At 44.7% G+C, this 13,195-nt stretch overlaps 1 protein-coding gene across 1 annotated transcript in view; it reads left to right on the top strand.

Annotated features, from left to right (window-relative positions):
- Window positions 1-11,910: 11,910 nt before the first annotated feature.
- TBC1D5 (TBC1 domain family member 5) overlaps window positions 11,911-13,195 on the top strand; it is a 568,371-nt gene continuing 567,086 nt past the window's right edge. Inside the window, exon 1 of the mRNA XM_056129598.1 lies at window positions 11,911-12,007. The gene's annotated coding sequence lies outside the window, so the exon portion shown is untranslated. The remainder of the gene's footprint in view (window positions 12,008-13,195) is intronic.

The following is a 13,195-nucleotide window of genomic DNA, read 5'->3' as shown; positions in this document are numbered from 1 at the left end:
AACGTCTCCATTGTGAGACTTATTGTTACTGTTTTTGGCATATCGAATATGCCACAGGGAGCTTGCCAGGCTCTGCCATGTGGGTGGGATACTCTCGGTAGCTAGCAGGGCTCTCTGAGAATGACAGAGGAATCGAACCCGGGTTGGCCGCGTGAAGGCAAACACCCTACCCGCTGTGCTATTGCTCCAGCCCAGAACAAAAAATAAATGAATAAAATATTGGCATTATCAATAACCAAAAAAAATGTTTCTTTTTACTTGGATATCAACATTGCTGACGTTGGGGATGATAAGCACTTTATTTAGTCACCAATTAAATATTCAGTTATGTTATACCATATATTACTTGAGATTTCATCTATAACATAAAATTCCCAAAGAAATTTTTCTAACCAAGCCCATAACTCTTTCATCACCCTCATCCCTGAATATGCATGATTTCCCATTACTGTTTATAGTTAGGACTTTTGTCTTTACAGTATATGGGCACAAAAAGCTATCTTATACTTGCCCTGGGAACTATGATTTTTAAGGCCCTTGTGCTTGTAAAATCTTTACCTTTATTATATTACCATAATGTAGATTTTGTATTTTATAGAAGACAGCATATCAAAGGAGAGCAATGTTGTGCCTCATTTTAAGTTAAATGCTTTTGTGGCTTGTTCTCTTTAAGCAGTAGCCAAGAAGTTCATGAGAGTGTCAAAGCAACTAGGCCAGTTTCTAAGTTTGGCTCCCTAGGCTAGCCTTTACACATTACTCCTCATTCTTTAGTCACTCCTTATTTTGAAATTATTTGCCATGTCAACTGTCAGGGGACTTTGCACTGCCTCTTAGATAAAGTAAGCAGAGTATCTTTTCATATCATATTGTTATTGGATTTGGCCATTGTTGCTGTAGTCAACAGAATGTGGAGAAGCAATAGTGTGTCCATTTTGAGCCAAAACCTTATTAAAGGGTATTAAATGTTTCTACTTGCTCCTCATGTATTTCTGTTATCTGCCATGAGCAGAACATGAACATCCTCTATGTGACTGCTGGTCCCAGAATAAAGAAGACATATGGAACAGACTAGAACCCATATCAAAGCCTGGAATTCAGCCTGGCCTGGTTTAGCTCAGCCAAGCCCCAGTGAGGTCATGTGAGTACAACCAGTCTTCAATTCCCCAGTAAGAAAAAAAAAGGAAAGCTTTTGTAAGTCATTGAGATGCTGGAGTTTTCTGTTATATAACATGGTTGCAACAATATCTAATTAATACCTCCTCCTTTGTTGGTGGTTCTCAGGCATTTATCTTTCTGTGAACATAGTCAGTGGTTTTTGGCTAGCTATTTAAATGGATGGAATCAGCTAGTGCATGCCAAGGATCACATGAGACATTTTTTTTTTTTGCAGTGAATTCCCATACCAGCAGAGAGACGTCCCATACTTTTAATGCTCCTATTTTAATGACTCTTTTAAAGGACTTCTAGGTGAACATTCACTCCAACAAAACTATCTGGTGATTTTGGGATCTAACTATTTTCTGTGGATGTGTTGTGACTCATCGATTCAAATTGTAACAACTTTTATGAAAGATATTTTTCCTCTTGATATTATGTGCCTAAAACATTAACACATTTGAGCAAGCATCTGGACATTTTGATAATTTAACAAATTAACCTAATAAAGATTCTTAATTTGAATGGATTAACGACTAATATTTTATTTATCCAGAGGACCTGTTAGTGGAAACAAACTGTAGAATAGCCACAAATTTTTCCTGTCTCCTGATACACACGCCCTATCTATTATGCTCCACTAAGTTGTGAATGGAACACGTGACTTGTTTCTAACACACATATTTATAAAGGGAATAGAATGTCACTTCCATAATTATGTTATATAAAGTTGTAAATGACAGTTTGTATTGCTAGGAAACTTCCAGTCTTGCAGGTTTTGATGAAACAATCTTCTATGTGGAAAGCTTCCCTATGGAGGTGTCCATCTAGAAAGAAACCATGTAAGTTGAGAAATGGATATTTTGCTAGTCCAGTTTTGAGTTGAGACCACAGCCAGCACTTTAAGTCATGCACAGACCCCAGCAGCTGTGAGGTTTTGGTAGTGGGCCATTTTCAGCAGCTATATATTTGTGATAGTTTGTTAGAGGGTAATAGATAACTACAATTTCTTTTATCTCGTAGCAAGTTGATGGTTTCTATAAAGTGATACACATTTGCTTTATTGATGTCAAATATTTATTGACTACCTTCTGGGAACCTTGGATTTCTTAGAGCATTTCTAATGTGATCTGAGTAAGACATACTCCCTCAAGGAAATTACAGTCTTGGAAGTGTCAGACTTTCAAACTCAAAGAGAGATGCACTACATTGGGTACACATGGTTATGTGTATAAGTGTATAAATTATGTGACTTAATTATACATTTATTGCACATTTTAGGCATGTACCTGGGAAAAAATAGTAAAGTAAAGTAAAGTAAAGGCCCTCCCGTTGATCATCGATTTGCTCGAGCGGGCCCAGTAACGTCTCCATTGGAGACTTTTGTTGTTACTGTGTTTGGCATATCGAACACGTCACGGGGAGCTTGCCAGGCTCTGCCGTGCGGGCGAGATACTCTCGGTAGCTTGCCGGGCTCTCCGAGAGGGGCAGAGGAATCGAACTCGGGTCGGCCATGTTGGCTGCGTGCAAGGCAAACGCCCTACCGCTGTACCGCTCCAGCCCGGGGAAAAAATAATATAAGGATATTATATAGCAGATAGACATAAAAAATCATCACAGTTGAAAGGTGTTTACTAATCTGCAGCTACCTGAACAATAGTAATTGATTCAATGGAAATATTGTTATTACTGAGAACTAAAGTTTTCAATAAATGGCTCTACATACCTTTTTGTCATCAACTGATTTGTCTTTTCATAAATTGAAAATCATCACTGGTCATCTTTCTCCTAAAAATTATTTTTTTCTTATGAATCAATATTTTGGGGCTGGAGTGATAGCACAGCAGGTAGGGCATTTGCCTTGCACGCAGCCAACATGGCCAACCCGAGTTCGATTCCTCCGCCCCTCTCGGAGAGCCCGGCAAGCTACCGAGAGTACTCGATATGCCAGACACAGTAACAACAAAGTCTCCAATGGAGACGTTACTGGGCCCACTCGAGAGAATCAATGAACAACGGGATGACAGTGACAGGGACAGTGATCAATGTTTTGAGATATGGTGCTTTCAGAGCATCAAATTTATTACTTTTACTGTGACATATGGCATATTAGTGATATATAAAAATCACTTCAGAAAATATAGATTTATAATTCTAAAGGTGAAAAAAATTTTCTGCTTGTAAATTAACAATGAATTCACCAAATACTGTTGTTATGGCTAGAATAATTTGCTCTTTCTACAGATTATTATATCCTTTTTTCCCCTTCTTTCTTCCTTCACTTCCTTCTTTTTACCCTCCCTCTTTCTTTTTCTTTCTTTCTTTCTTTCTCTCTTTCTTTCTTTCTCTTTCTCTTTCTCTCTCTCTCTTTCTCTCTCTCTCTCTCTCTCACACACACACACACATCCGATGTGAATATTGTAATGCTGAGCCATGTGCCTCAGACTTACTGTTTTAATCAAAGCTTTTTCTGATCAAGACTCTAGAACATAAAATAGTATTACATAAAATTAATATTGGAGTCTGGAGATGTTATTCTAATAGACTACATACCTCACAAGTGTCAATCCCTTGTTTTGATCCCTGCAACATATACAAAATATATCTACTATCTATAAATCAATCAGTCCATAAGATTGAATAGATACAACGAGTTAAATACATTATAATGAATAGCTCAATTATCAAAAACCTTGTAAATTAGAGACTAGGATTATTGCTATCTTAATAGTTTGAACTAAACCACAGAAGTTAAGTAACTTGCTTGAAGTATCCTGATTAACAAGCAAAGGGAACTGGGATTTGTTTATTTATTTATTTATTTATTTATTTATTGAATCACCGTGGGAAAGGTTACAAAGCTTTCAGGTTTAGGTCTCAGTCATGCAAATATCAAACACATTTCCCCTCACCAAAACTCATTTTTTACCATGAAGAACCCCAATAAAACCCCACCCCCACCCCTCCCAGTCCCTGTGGGGCAGATGAATTCTAGTTAACACTCTATCTGCTTTGATTAGATTCATTGTTTCAATAAAAGATTCACCACTATTATTTAGAGTTTACCCCCCCCCCCAAATCAGACATGCTGAAAAAGCATTGTGAAGTGATTTGCTTTCTACAGCTGGGTTCAAGAATTACATGTTGGCTTTGGATTTCTGCTATTTTACCTATTGACCCTGGAAGTATTTCTACTGAAAGTCAGACAGTTAAGAAATTTGTTTCTGTGCTCTGGAGTCGTGGCCCTACTGGAGAGCCGCCAGTGGGGGGCAACTGGTGGCCTCGGTAGGGCACGAAGAGCGGACCGAAATGCCCCCCTTCCCATGAAGTTCCAGTCGCCCCCAGTCCCCCGGCTCATACCTGCTGTCCACAAGGCTCCCATGCGGCCTCCATCTTTCTTTCCAGAGAGGAGAAGGCGACTGGGGCAACACCCTTTCCCCTCCGGACAGACCTGATGGCCTGGATTAACGCATAGTCCGTTCACTTTTCTGCTCCAAGCTGTCGGGTTCTGCATTAAGTCCTTGTGCTTCTGGGGCCGTGGCCGTGCTGGAGAGCCGCTCGCGGGGGGCAACTGGTGACCTCAGTAGGACGTGAAGGACGGACCGGAATGCCCCCCTTCCCATGAGGTTTTAGTCGCCCCCACTCCCCCGGCTCATACCTGCTGTCCACAAGGCTCTCATGTGGCTGCCATCTTTCTTTCCAGAGGGAGGAGGGCGGAAGGGACCAACACCCTTTCCCCTCTGGGCAGACATGATGGCCTGGATTAACGCATAGTCCTTTCACTTTTCTGCTCCAAGCTGCTGGGTTCTGCATTAAGTCCTTGTGCTTCTGGGGCCGTGGCCGTGCTGGAGAGCCGCTCGTGGGGGGCAACTAGTGACCTCGGTAGGGCGTGAAGGACGGACCGGAACGCCCCCCTTCCATTAGGTTTTAGTCGCCCCCACTCCCCCGGCTCATGCCTGCGGTCCACAAGGCTCCCATGTGGCCGCCATCTTTCTTTCCAGAGAGGAGAGGGCGAATGGGGCAACACCCTCTCCCCTCTGGCAGACCTGATGGCCTGGATTAATGCATAGTCCTTTCACTTTTCTGCTCCAAGCTGCTGGGTTCTGCATTAAGTCCTTGTGCTTCTGGGGGCTGTGGCCGTGCTGGAGAGCCGCTCGTGGCGGACAACTGGTGACCTCGGTAGGGTGTGGAGGATGGACCAGAACGCCCCCTTTCCCATGAGGTTTTAGTCATCCCCACTCCCCCGGCTCATGCCTGCTGTCCACAAGGCTCCCATGTGGCCGCCATCTTTCTTTCCAGAGAGGAGAGGGCGAATGGGGCAACACCCTTTCCCCTCCGGACAGTCATGATGGCCTGGATCAACGCACAGCCCGGGGAACTGGGATTTGTCCTTGGGCAAGTCTATTCCTGAATCTATATATTTAACCTTCATTCTGAAATTCTTCTTGATATTACTGACTGTTCTATATTCTTTAAGGACAAGTTTTAACCTGATTGCTCAGGTGATAACGACAACAAAAATACACTGATGTGAAAATGGGCCTTGTAGCACTGAGGTATTTTATATCCCTCCTATATCAAAATATAAGTGTTGACATCATGCTTTCTAAGTGATCTTTTCCATTAGGATCTTAATAATTCTAGACGGTCTTTCATAAGGTATTTCATGTTCAAATTTTGTTAACAGAATAAGATATTTTATGTACTGTGCTTGGTAAGGCATAAGAGGCATAATTTGGAAAGAATTAAAAAATTCAGTGACATAAATAAGGTAGATATTTGTTTTTCTCTAATTTTAAGGAAATGAGGGGCAGTCAAGTTGGGGAGGCAACTCCTCTGGAAGCAATCCAAGAATCCAATTTACTTCCATATTGTTGCACAGCCAGCTCCGCACCCTGAAAGCTGTAATCATGTTCCAGGCAGCAGGAGGAGTGAAGTCAGCAAGTAGTGCTCTTTTTAGTAGTGTGAAAAATGAATGTATAGGCCATAGATGAAGAAAAAGTCATGGGCCACACCCTGTTGCAGGCAAAATGAGAAAGGTATTTTTTACATAGATGGCCATATGCCCAGTTAAGATACAAACCCAATGAATGAAGAGATAAAGAAATCTGGAAGCAAAGAAGAACCAACAATCTCTCACCCTCAGTCAGCTGGACACCACTTCCAAACTTCAGTTTCTGATTTCAGCATTTCTGTGGGATTGGCTTTCTGTAAGTTATTATTTTTGTTCTTGGGCTTTAAATAACTTTTTGTTTGTTTGTTCTTGGCCATATATGGTGGTGCTCAGGTTCTACTCCTGACTTTGTGCTTGAGGATCACTCCTTGCAATATCTAGGGGACCCTGTTGGTACCAGGAATTGAACCGGGGTCAGCCGTGCTCAAGGAAAGTGCCCTACCTGATGTACTATCTCTCCAGCTCTGGTATTAAAATGACTTTAAAGCTGAGTATCATGAGAGTCTAATATCACTGATTCATTGGCAGAGCATTTATTTATACCCACTATTTAGTTACATGATCACTAAATTGGTGGTTGTTCTATACCACTCGATGACATTTTTGAAATTATGTAATAGAAGGTGTCCAGTAAGAAGTATTTCCTTTTTTATTATTTATTCATTTATTTTTTTTGTTTGCCCAGCACTCATTTTGTCAACTGACAGACAGTACCCTTCACTAGAAATGGCCCCATTCATTGAGTTTGTCAGTAGGCTAGGCCCCTCTGAACTTGCTCTCCGAGGAAAGCCATCTGAATTCATCTTCTTCTATGCAGTTCCCCAGGATCTATTACCTTGGCATAGATTCCATCAGATAGCCCCACCTCATTCTACCCTATAATTAGATTTTTTTACCCTTGTGTCCTTTAGCAAAGAGATAATACAGTCCCCTTCTGTTGCTGACCTCCCCATTGCTTGTCTGCTTCTCATGTCCCCCATCACCTGTGTGACTCATTCCCAGTAGTAAATTCCCTCTAAGGAACTGAAGTGGTTTCTAATGTTTCAGCTGAAGCTGAAAATCAACTATGCTCTTAACAGGTGATAAGTCGGGCATTGTTATGGATAATGCTACATAAGGTAGCAAAGGAGGCTGTGCTGAGCCACATACACAGTCAGTGTTTGCCACACCTATCCCTGGCAGTGCCCCACTGTGAGGTGTGCATCTGTTTAGCATGTTACTTTAGAATGTATTGGCAATTTCAAGATCCTATTGTGTCTTATTTATTCAGGCAGACTAAATGGAGAAAAGAAGAAAAGAGCCAGAGCCAGCTGGGGCTATAGGGAAGGTGCTGGGCTAGGCATAGCGATTTCACAGGTAGAGGCCTGGATGAGACCCAGTCCTTAAATAGGACTGTACCCGCAGCAGCCCCCTTTCCCAGAGAATCTGTGTTTTTGTGAGTGTTTCACTTTCTTCCATGCCCCAAGACAGGGATCACATATAGATGCCAAAGCTGAGAACCAAATGTCTTACAAGTAGCTGCAGAATGGTCTCAAATGGTTATTTTTCTAAGAACATGAATGTAGGTTCCAGTGCAATTTGCTGCCTTCAAAATATAAGTGATAAGTAACACAACTCAAAATGAATTTTATACAGTGTTGATGTTTTATGGAGTTATTAATCATCAGCTTGATTATTTTAGTTTCCTTTTCCTAGATTAGACTGCAGGCCACTCTCAGCTCTGTCAGGATGCTCTGTACTGACTGTGACTAACAGTGCCTCAGGTTTTCTCTTGGAGACCAGAACTATGAGAAGCCTGGCTGAAGCCACATCCCTAAACCAAGTTTTGTGGCTGAGAGAAAGAGGGCACTGCTAAGGCGTTCCATAAGTCTGGTCTTAAAATCATTTGGACACAGGTGATAGGAGATGACTGGGTTGGTTTCTCAAGAGTCCCCACTTCCTGTCTGACAAGAGTTAAGGCAATCTAGGTGTGTGGGGATTCTCGTAGATGCAACAGACAGAATTTCAGTATTTTAGGAGATAGATGGTGAGAATCCAAAATAAGAGGATGTGGGTAGGGCTGGAGGAAAAACCCTCTTTTATTTATTTATTAATTTATTTTTATTAGTGAAACACCATGAGGTACAGTTATAGACTTACAAATTTTTGTGCTTGGGTTTCAGTTATACAAAGATCAAGTACCCATCCCTCCACCAGTGCAAATCTGGAGGAAAAACCCTCTTACATGGTGATGGAATGTTACAAGATAAAGAAAAATCAAGAATAAACTTGTGTATCCTTCTACACTCATGTTTGTAGCAGGTTGTTGCTTTTTCTGGTGGGCACACAGCTGGGGCTGTTAGCCAAGATCCCTGATTCTCTTCCATTTGGCCTTTTTCAATGATTTAGGTTAGAGTTTTCTCAGTGTATTAATCTCAGAGTAGTTGGATAATACAGCAAAAGGCAAAAACAGGTGCCACTGTCAACATCAAAACAGGCAAAAAGACTGATTTTATGCAGACTGTTGCAAGGAGAAATAAAACAAGATTTAGAGCTAAGGAAGTCTTGGGAAGGTGGTTCTGCCTTACTCTTTTAAAAAGAGGAACAGAGAGTTTGTTTTGGGATGATTACATTTGGGATTGTTTTGTAATCAAGACATCTTAGTCACTTAGGAAATGTTAACTTGTGTTTAAATATTTTTTTTTCTTTCTGGGTCACACCTGGTGATGCACAGGGGTTACTCCTGGCTCATGCACTCATGAATAACTCCTGGGGTGCTCAGGGAACCATATGGGATGCTGGGAATGGAACCCGGGTCTGCCGCATGCAAGGCAAACTCCCTAACCGCTGTGCTATCACTCCTGCTCCGTGTTCAAATAATTTTTAAGGGGACAAATAATTCTTTTTTCTTCTTTAAAATTATAGTTTAACTGACATGGTTATTGCAGTGCTAACATTGATGGATTGAGGTGCAAAGTTATTGCACTCTCCACTACCACCAAAAGGCCCACTGTCCCTGTGTTACTTCTAGTACATGTCTTCATTTCCCTACCCCTCCACATGCTTCTTGGTAATCTAGTTTTGTAATCCAAGGCAAAGGGATTTATCATCACTCCATACAAGAGAACAACTATTTGTAATCTCGGCTAAACATTTGTGAGATAAGAACAGGAAGTTGAGGGATTGTACTTGATATTGTCAGTAGGTCTGGACAAAAAGGGAAAATGGTTGGTTAGGCCTTGTCACAAGTAAATAAGAAACTTTTGGCTCTTTTTATGAGAGTAGATGGCGAGGGACTGGAGAGTTGGTACAGCAGGTAAGGAAGATGCTATTACTACGTATGGTCCTCTGAACCCTGTCAGGAGTGATTCCTGAGCACAGAGCCAGGAATAAGCCCTGAGCACAGCCAGGTGTGATCCAAAAACAAAATCAAAAAGGGGTAGATGGTGAGTCTCATCTAAGTTATATGGGGAAGGATGGTGCTTTGTCGCAAGCAATTTTCCCGAACACAAACAGGTGATGGTGGCCGAGGGATTTGTTAATGATCTCTGTTTTCATGAAAATAACACTTGGTAAAATCTCACTGCAAAACTTTTTTAAAATCGACACCTGGAAGTGGCATAGTCATTTTTTTGCCCTAGTGAAAATGACAGATTGACTCCCAGAATCAAGGGCAGAAGCTTACAGAAGAGAGGATTAAGGAGACATGGTTCAATGTGGGCCATCAAACAAGTCTCCTTGGAGTCTGAACCTTGGACTGGATGCTTAGGATGCTACTAGCCTTGAGGTGGTAGCTGAAATGAACCGGTGGATTATTTTATGGGTGTGGATGTTGCTAAATGTAAGAGAGTTCATCTATATTACAGACATTTAGCACTGGAGTCTTAAAGGCCATGATTTTCCTATATTTCTCAGCTCCTCTTAATGGCTTCTTGATCAATATTAGTTTGGTTTTTAGGCCGTACCCAGAGGTCCCCAGGGGTGACTCCCGGAGGTACTCAGGACACCATATGTGGTGCTCAGAATCAAGCACGATTGGCTGCATTCAAGGTAGGCACCTCATGTCCTGTAGTTTCTCTCTAACTCCTCTTTATCCACATATATTCCAGCATTTTCTGGGTTTTGGGTGCTAGTGCTGGTCCCTGAATATTCTTTCTTTATTTTCTTTTTGGGTCACACCCGGCAATGCACAGGGGTTACTCCTGGCTCTGCAATCAGAAATTACCCCTGGTGGTGCTCAGGGGACCATATGGGATTCTGGGAATCGAACCTGGGTCACTGCGTGCAAGGCAAACGCCCTACCCACTGTGCTATTGCTCCAGTCCCCAAATTTCAATAGTTGCAAGTTTAACAGCGATGATGACTGGTCTAGGTAAGAATTACCTGAGTAAATATTCGCATTTCAGTTATTTGTACTGATTGAATCTGGCCAAAGTTATCAACTTAGCCTGTACAACTTTCATAACATGAAAGGGCAAACAGAAATTGAGGGAACCCCGGAGTGCAGGAGGGCCCATGTCCCTTTTGCTCTTGGACAAAGTCTTTCACAAGGGAGGCTTCTCAACAGCTAGCAAACTTTTAGAAATTTGACCTTTCAGTGCCTTGGTTTCCTTTCTCTGGACTCAACAGTATCTATTTCCTTTGGAAGTTTTCTAAGACAGGCTAGTAAGAGACCGTAAATCCTTTTTACTAGGTGAAACATTTACCACCTAATTAGCATCGGCATTCATAGGCTTTAAAGAAATACCAGCATCCCAAGTGCTTGGGTTAAAGGGACTCTTAAATCATGATTAAGTTGAGGTTGAGGGCAACAGGGCACAGGGTGTAGATACGGCCCCCCTGCGTACTGAAGACACTGGCCGTAACATCATAGAGATATGGCAGTGCTAAAGATACACACACACACACACACACACACACACACACACAGAGCACTAGGCTATGAGAAAAAGAACTGGAACCCATTATTGTAGACTTATTAAAACGAACAAACACATGATCCTCCTAAGGTTTATTCTCAAGTAGGTCTGCACAAAGTGTGAATGACTCCCCAAAAGTAGAGTGGGGTCTGTTTCACCGGAAGTGATAGAGGATCTGGGTCGGGGACATTGAATTGGGGGGTCTACTGAGGCATGGCTAATGAAAGGCTACTGACAGGTGGGGAATAGGGAGAAATAGACCCAGTCCCAATAGGCAGGAAGCTCTCAGAGGTGGCGTGGAGGGGGTGTCTGATAACTCTCTTTCCTCTTAGTTCCATCCTACGACGCTGTTGGTGACGAGGTCAATGACTTAAGTCTCAGAGGCAGGGGCTGAGCATTGAGCTGAGCGCAGGTTCCAGTCTTGGTCCTGGAGGAGGGAGGCAAGGGGGGACCAAAAGCAGGTCGTCCCGCGCATGCGCCCTGGTGGCCGTCGGCCGGCGCGCTCGGCCCGCGGCTCACTCGGCACCTGGGGCCTCGCGCGCGCGCGTCGCGTGCCCGCGCAGTCCGGGGGTCCGGGCGGGCGCCTGCGCAGCAGCGGCCGGGCCGCGTGTCGCGCGCGTGTGTGTGTGTGTGTGTGTGTGTGTGTGTGTGCGCGCGCGCGCGCAGTCCGGGGGTCCGTGTCGCGTGTGTGTGTGTGTGTGTGCGCGTGCGTGCGACTGGCGGGGTTAGTAGAGGTGGAGCGCGGGGCGGGCGCGCGGCGGGAGGCGGCCGCCGTTACGGCGCGAGCGTGGTCACGTGCGCGCTGGTCACCGCGCCGCCAGCCCCTCCCGCCCTGTTCTCTTTCTGGTCGGGCCGGACCCGAGCGGTTCCACGAGCGCCTGGCGAGAGACAGAGACAGAGAGAGAGAGAGAGGGGAGGGAAAAAAAAGAGGAGGGGAGGAGGAGGAGGATTCAGATTCAGATTCAGGGAGTAGGAGCTGGGGAAGCCTTCTGCGCTACAGGTAAAAACAAACTAGCGATGATGCTGATGCTGGAGCAGCCCCCAACCCCCCCCCCCCCCAGAGCCTCCGCCGTCCTCCAGTGCAGCCCCCGTCCGTGCAGTCGCTCCCCGCAGCCTCTCTGGACCAGCCCCGCCGCCCCCCTCGCGCCGCCGTGGCCGCCGCCGCTGCCACCCCCACCCCCGGGAAGGCCTGAGGGTGCCGCCGCCGCGGAGGGCGACCCGCACCTCCCTTCCCCCCCTCCACCAGCCTGTGCGCTCCCTTGGATGGGCCTGGGGGGGCGGGGGGAAGGGGGCAGGAGGGCTGGGCGTGGGGGGCTGCGCATCCCTAGCCCGCCTGCCTCTCCTCCGCGGGGAGGACGGCGGGGGGAGGGGGGTGGTCCAGGCCGGCTGCAGCGAGAGGGCAGCGCCTGGGGTCCGGGCTGGGGCTCAACTTCCGACTTGGTGCACTTCCCAGTTCATTTCGGAGGGACCCGAGGTGGCCGCTTCCTTCTCAGGCCGGAAGCGGAGCGGGCCTGGGAAACCCAAAGCTTCGTATCCTCCCCCGCCTCCAAAGCAGCCTGGAGAGACAAACTTTTTTTTTTTATTTAATCTTGGAGGAGGAGAGAAACGTGACCTTGTTCCAATGCAATGCGGCTGCAGTTCATTCACCTGTGTGCACCACGCACGTTGAGGCCTTGCAGGAGGGAAGAACTTTGCAGAGTGAAAGTTGATGAACCTCCTGCTCTTCCCTCCCCCGCCCCCCTTCGCCCCCCCGCCCCCCACGTTTCCTGGAAAAAGCAACCGCCAACCTCCCAAATCATTTTCCTGCTGCCTATGACCCAGGAAACCAGGGGGTCGTTCAGTAGCGTTAGTTTCAGGTTCGAAATGATGTATATTTAGTTTGCATCTTTAAATTTTTTTTTTTTTACTTGATTAGTGGCCTTTTGGAAAGAGTCAACTCTGAATTGAATTCAATCCTGAGATTTGAATTAAGCCCTAAAATTTAGTCCGGGCGGGTTGCGCTGAAATGTGTAGATCCAGTTATTCTTTTGTACTATTTCGTTCAACAGATTTTACCCCAAACTATTGGGCTTTTGTACAAAATAGTCACTGGAGGTAGGAAGCATTGGATTTAGGTATGGTTGAAAATAAACCTTTGAGCATTTTTCATACCAGTGGTAAAATTTATATGGTTACTTCTCTTAATTAT

This window comes from Sorex fumeus, unplaced genomic scaffold, assembly GCF_029834395.1.
Source record: "Sorex fumeus unplaced genomic scaffold, SorFum_2.1 ptg000072l, whole genome shotgun sequence".
Taxonomy (NCBI): Eukaryota; Metazoa; Chordata; class Mammalia; order Eulipotyphla; family Soricidae; genus Sorex; species Sorex fumeus.
The sequence above is the reverse complement of the archived record's forward strand: the minus strand, read 5'-3'. Positions and strand labels throughout refer to the sequence as shown.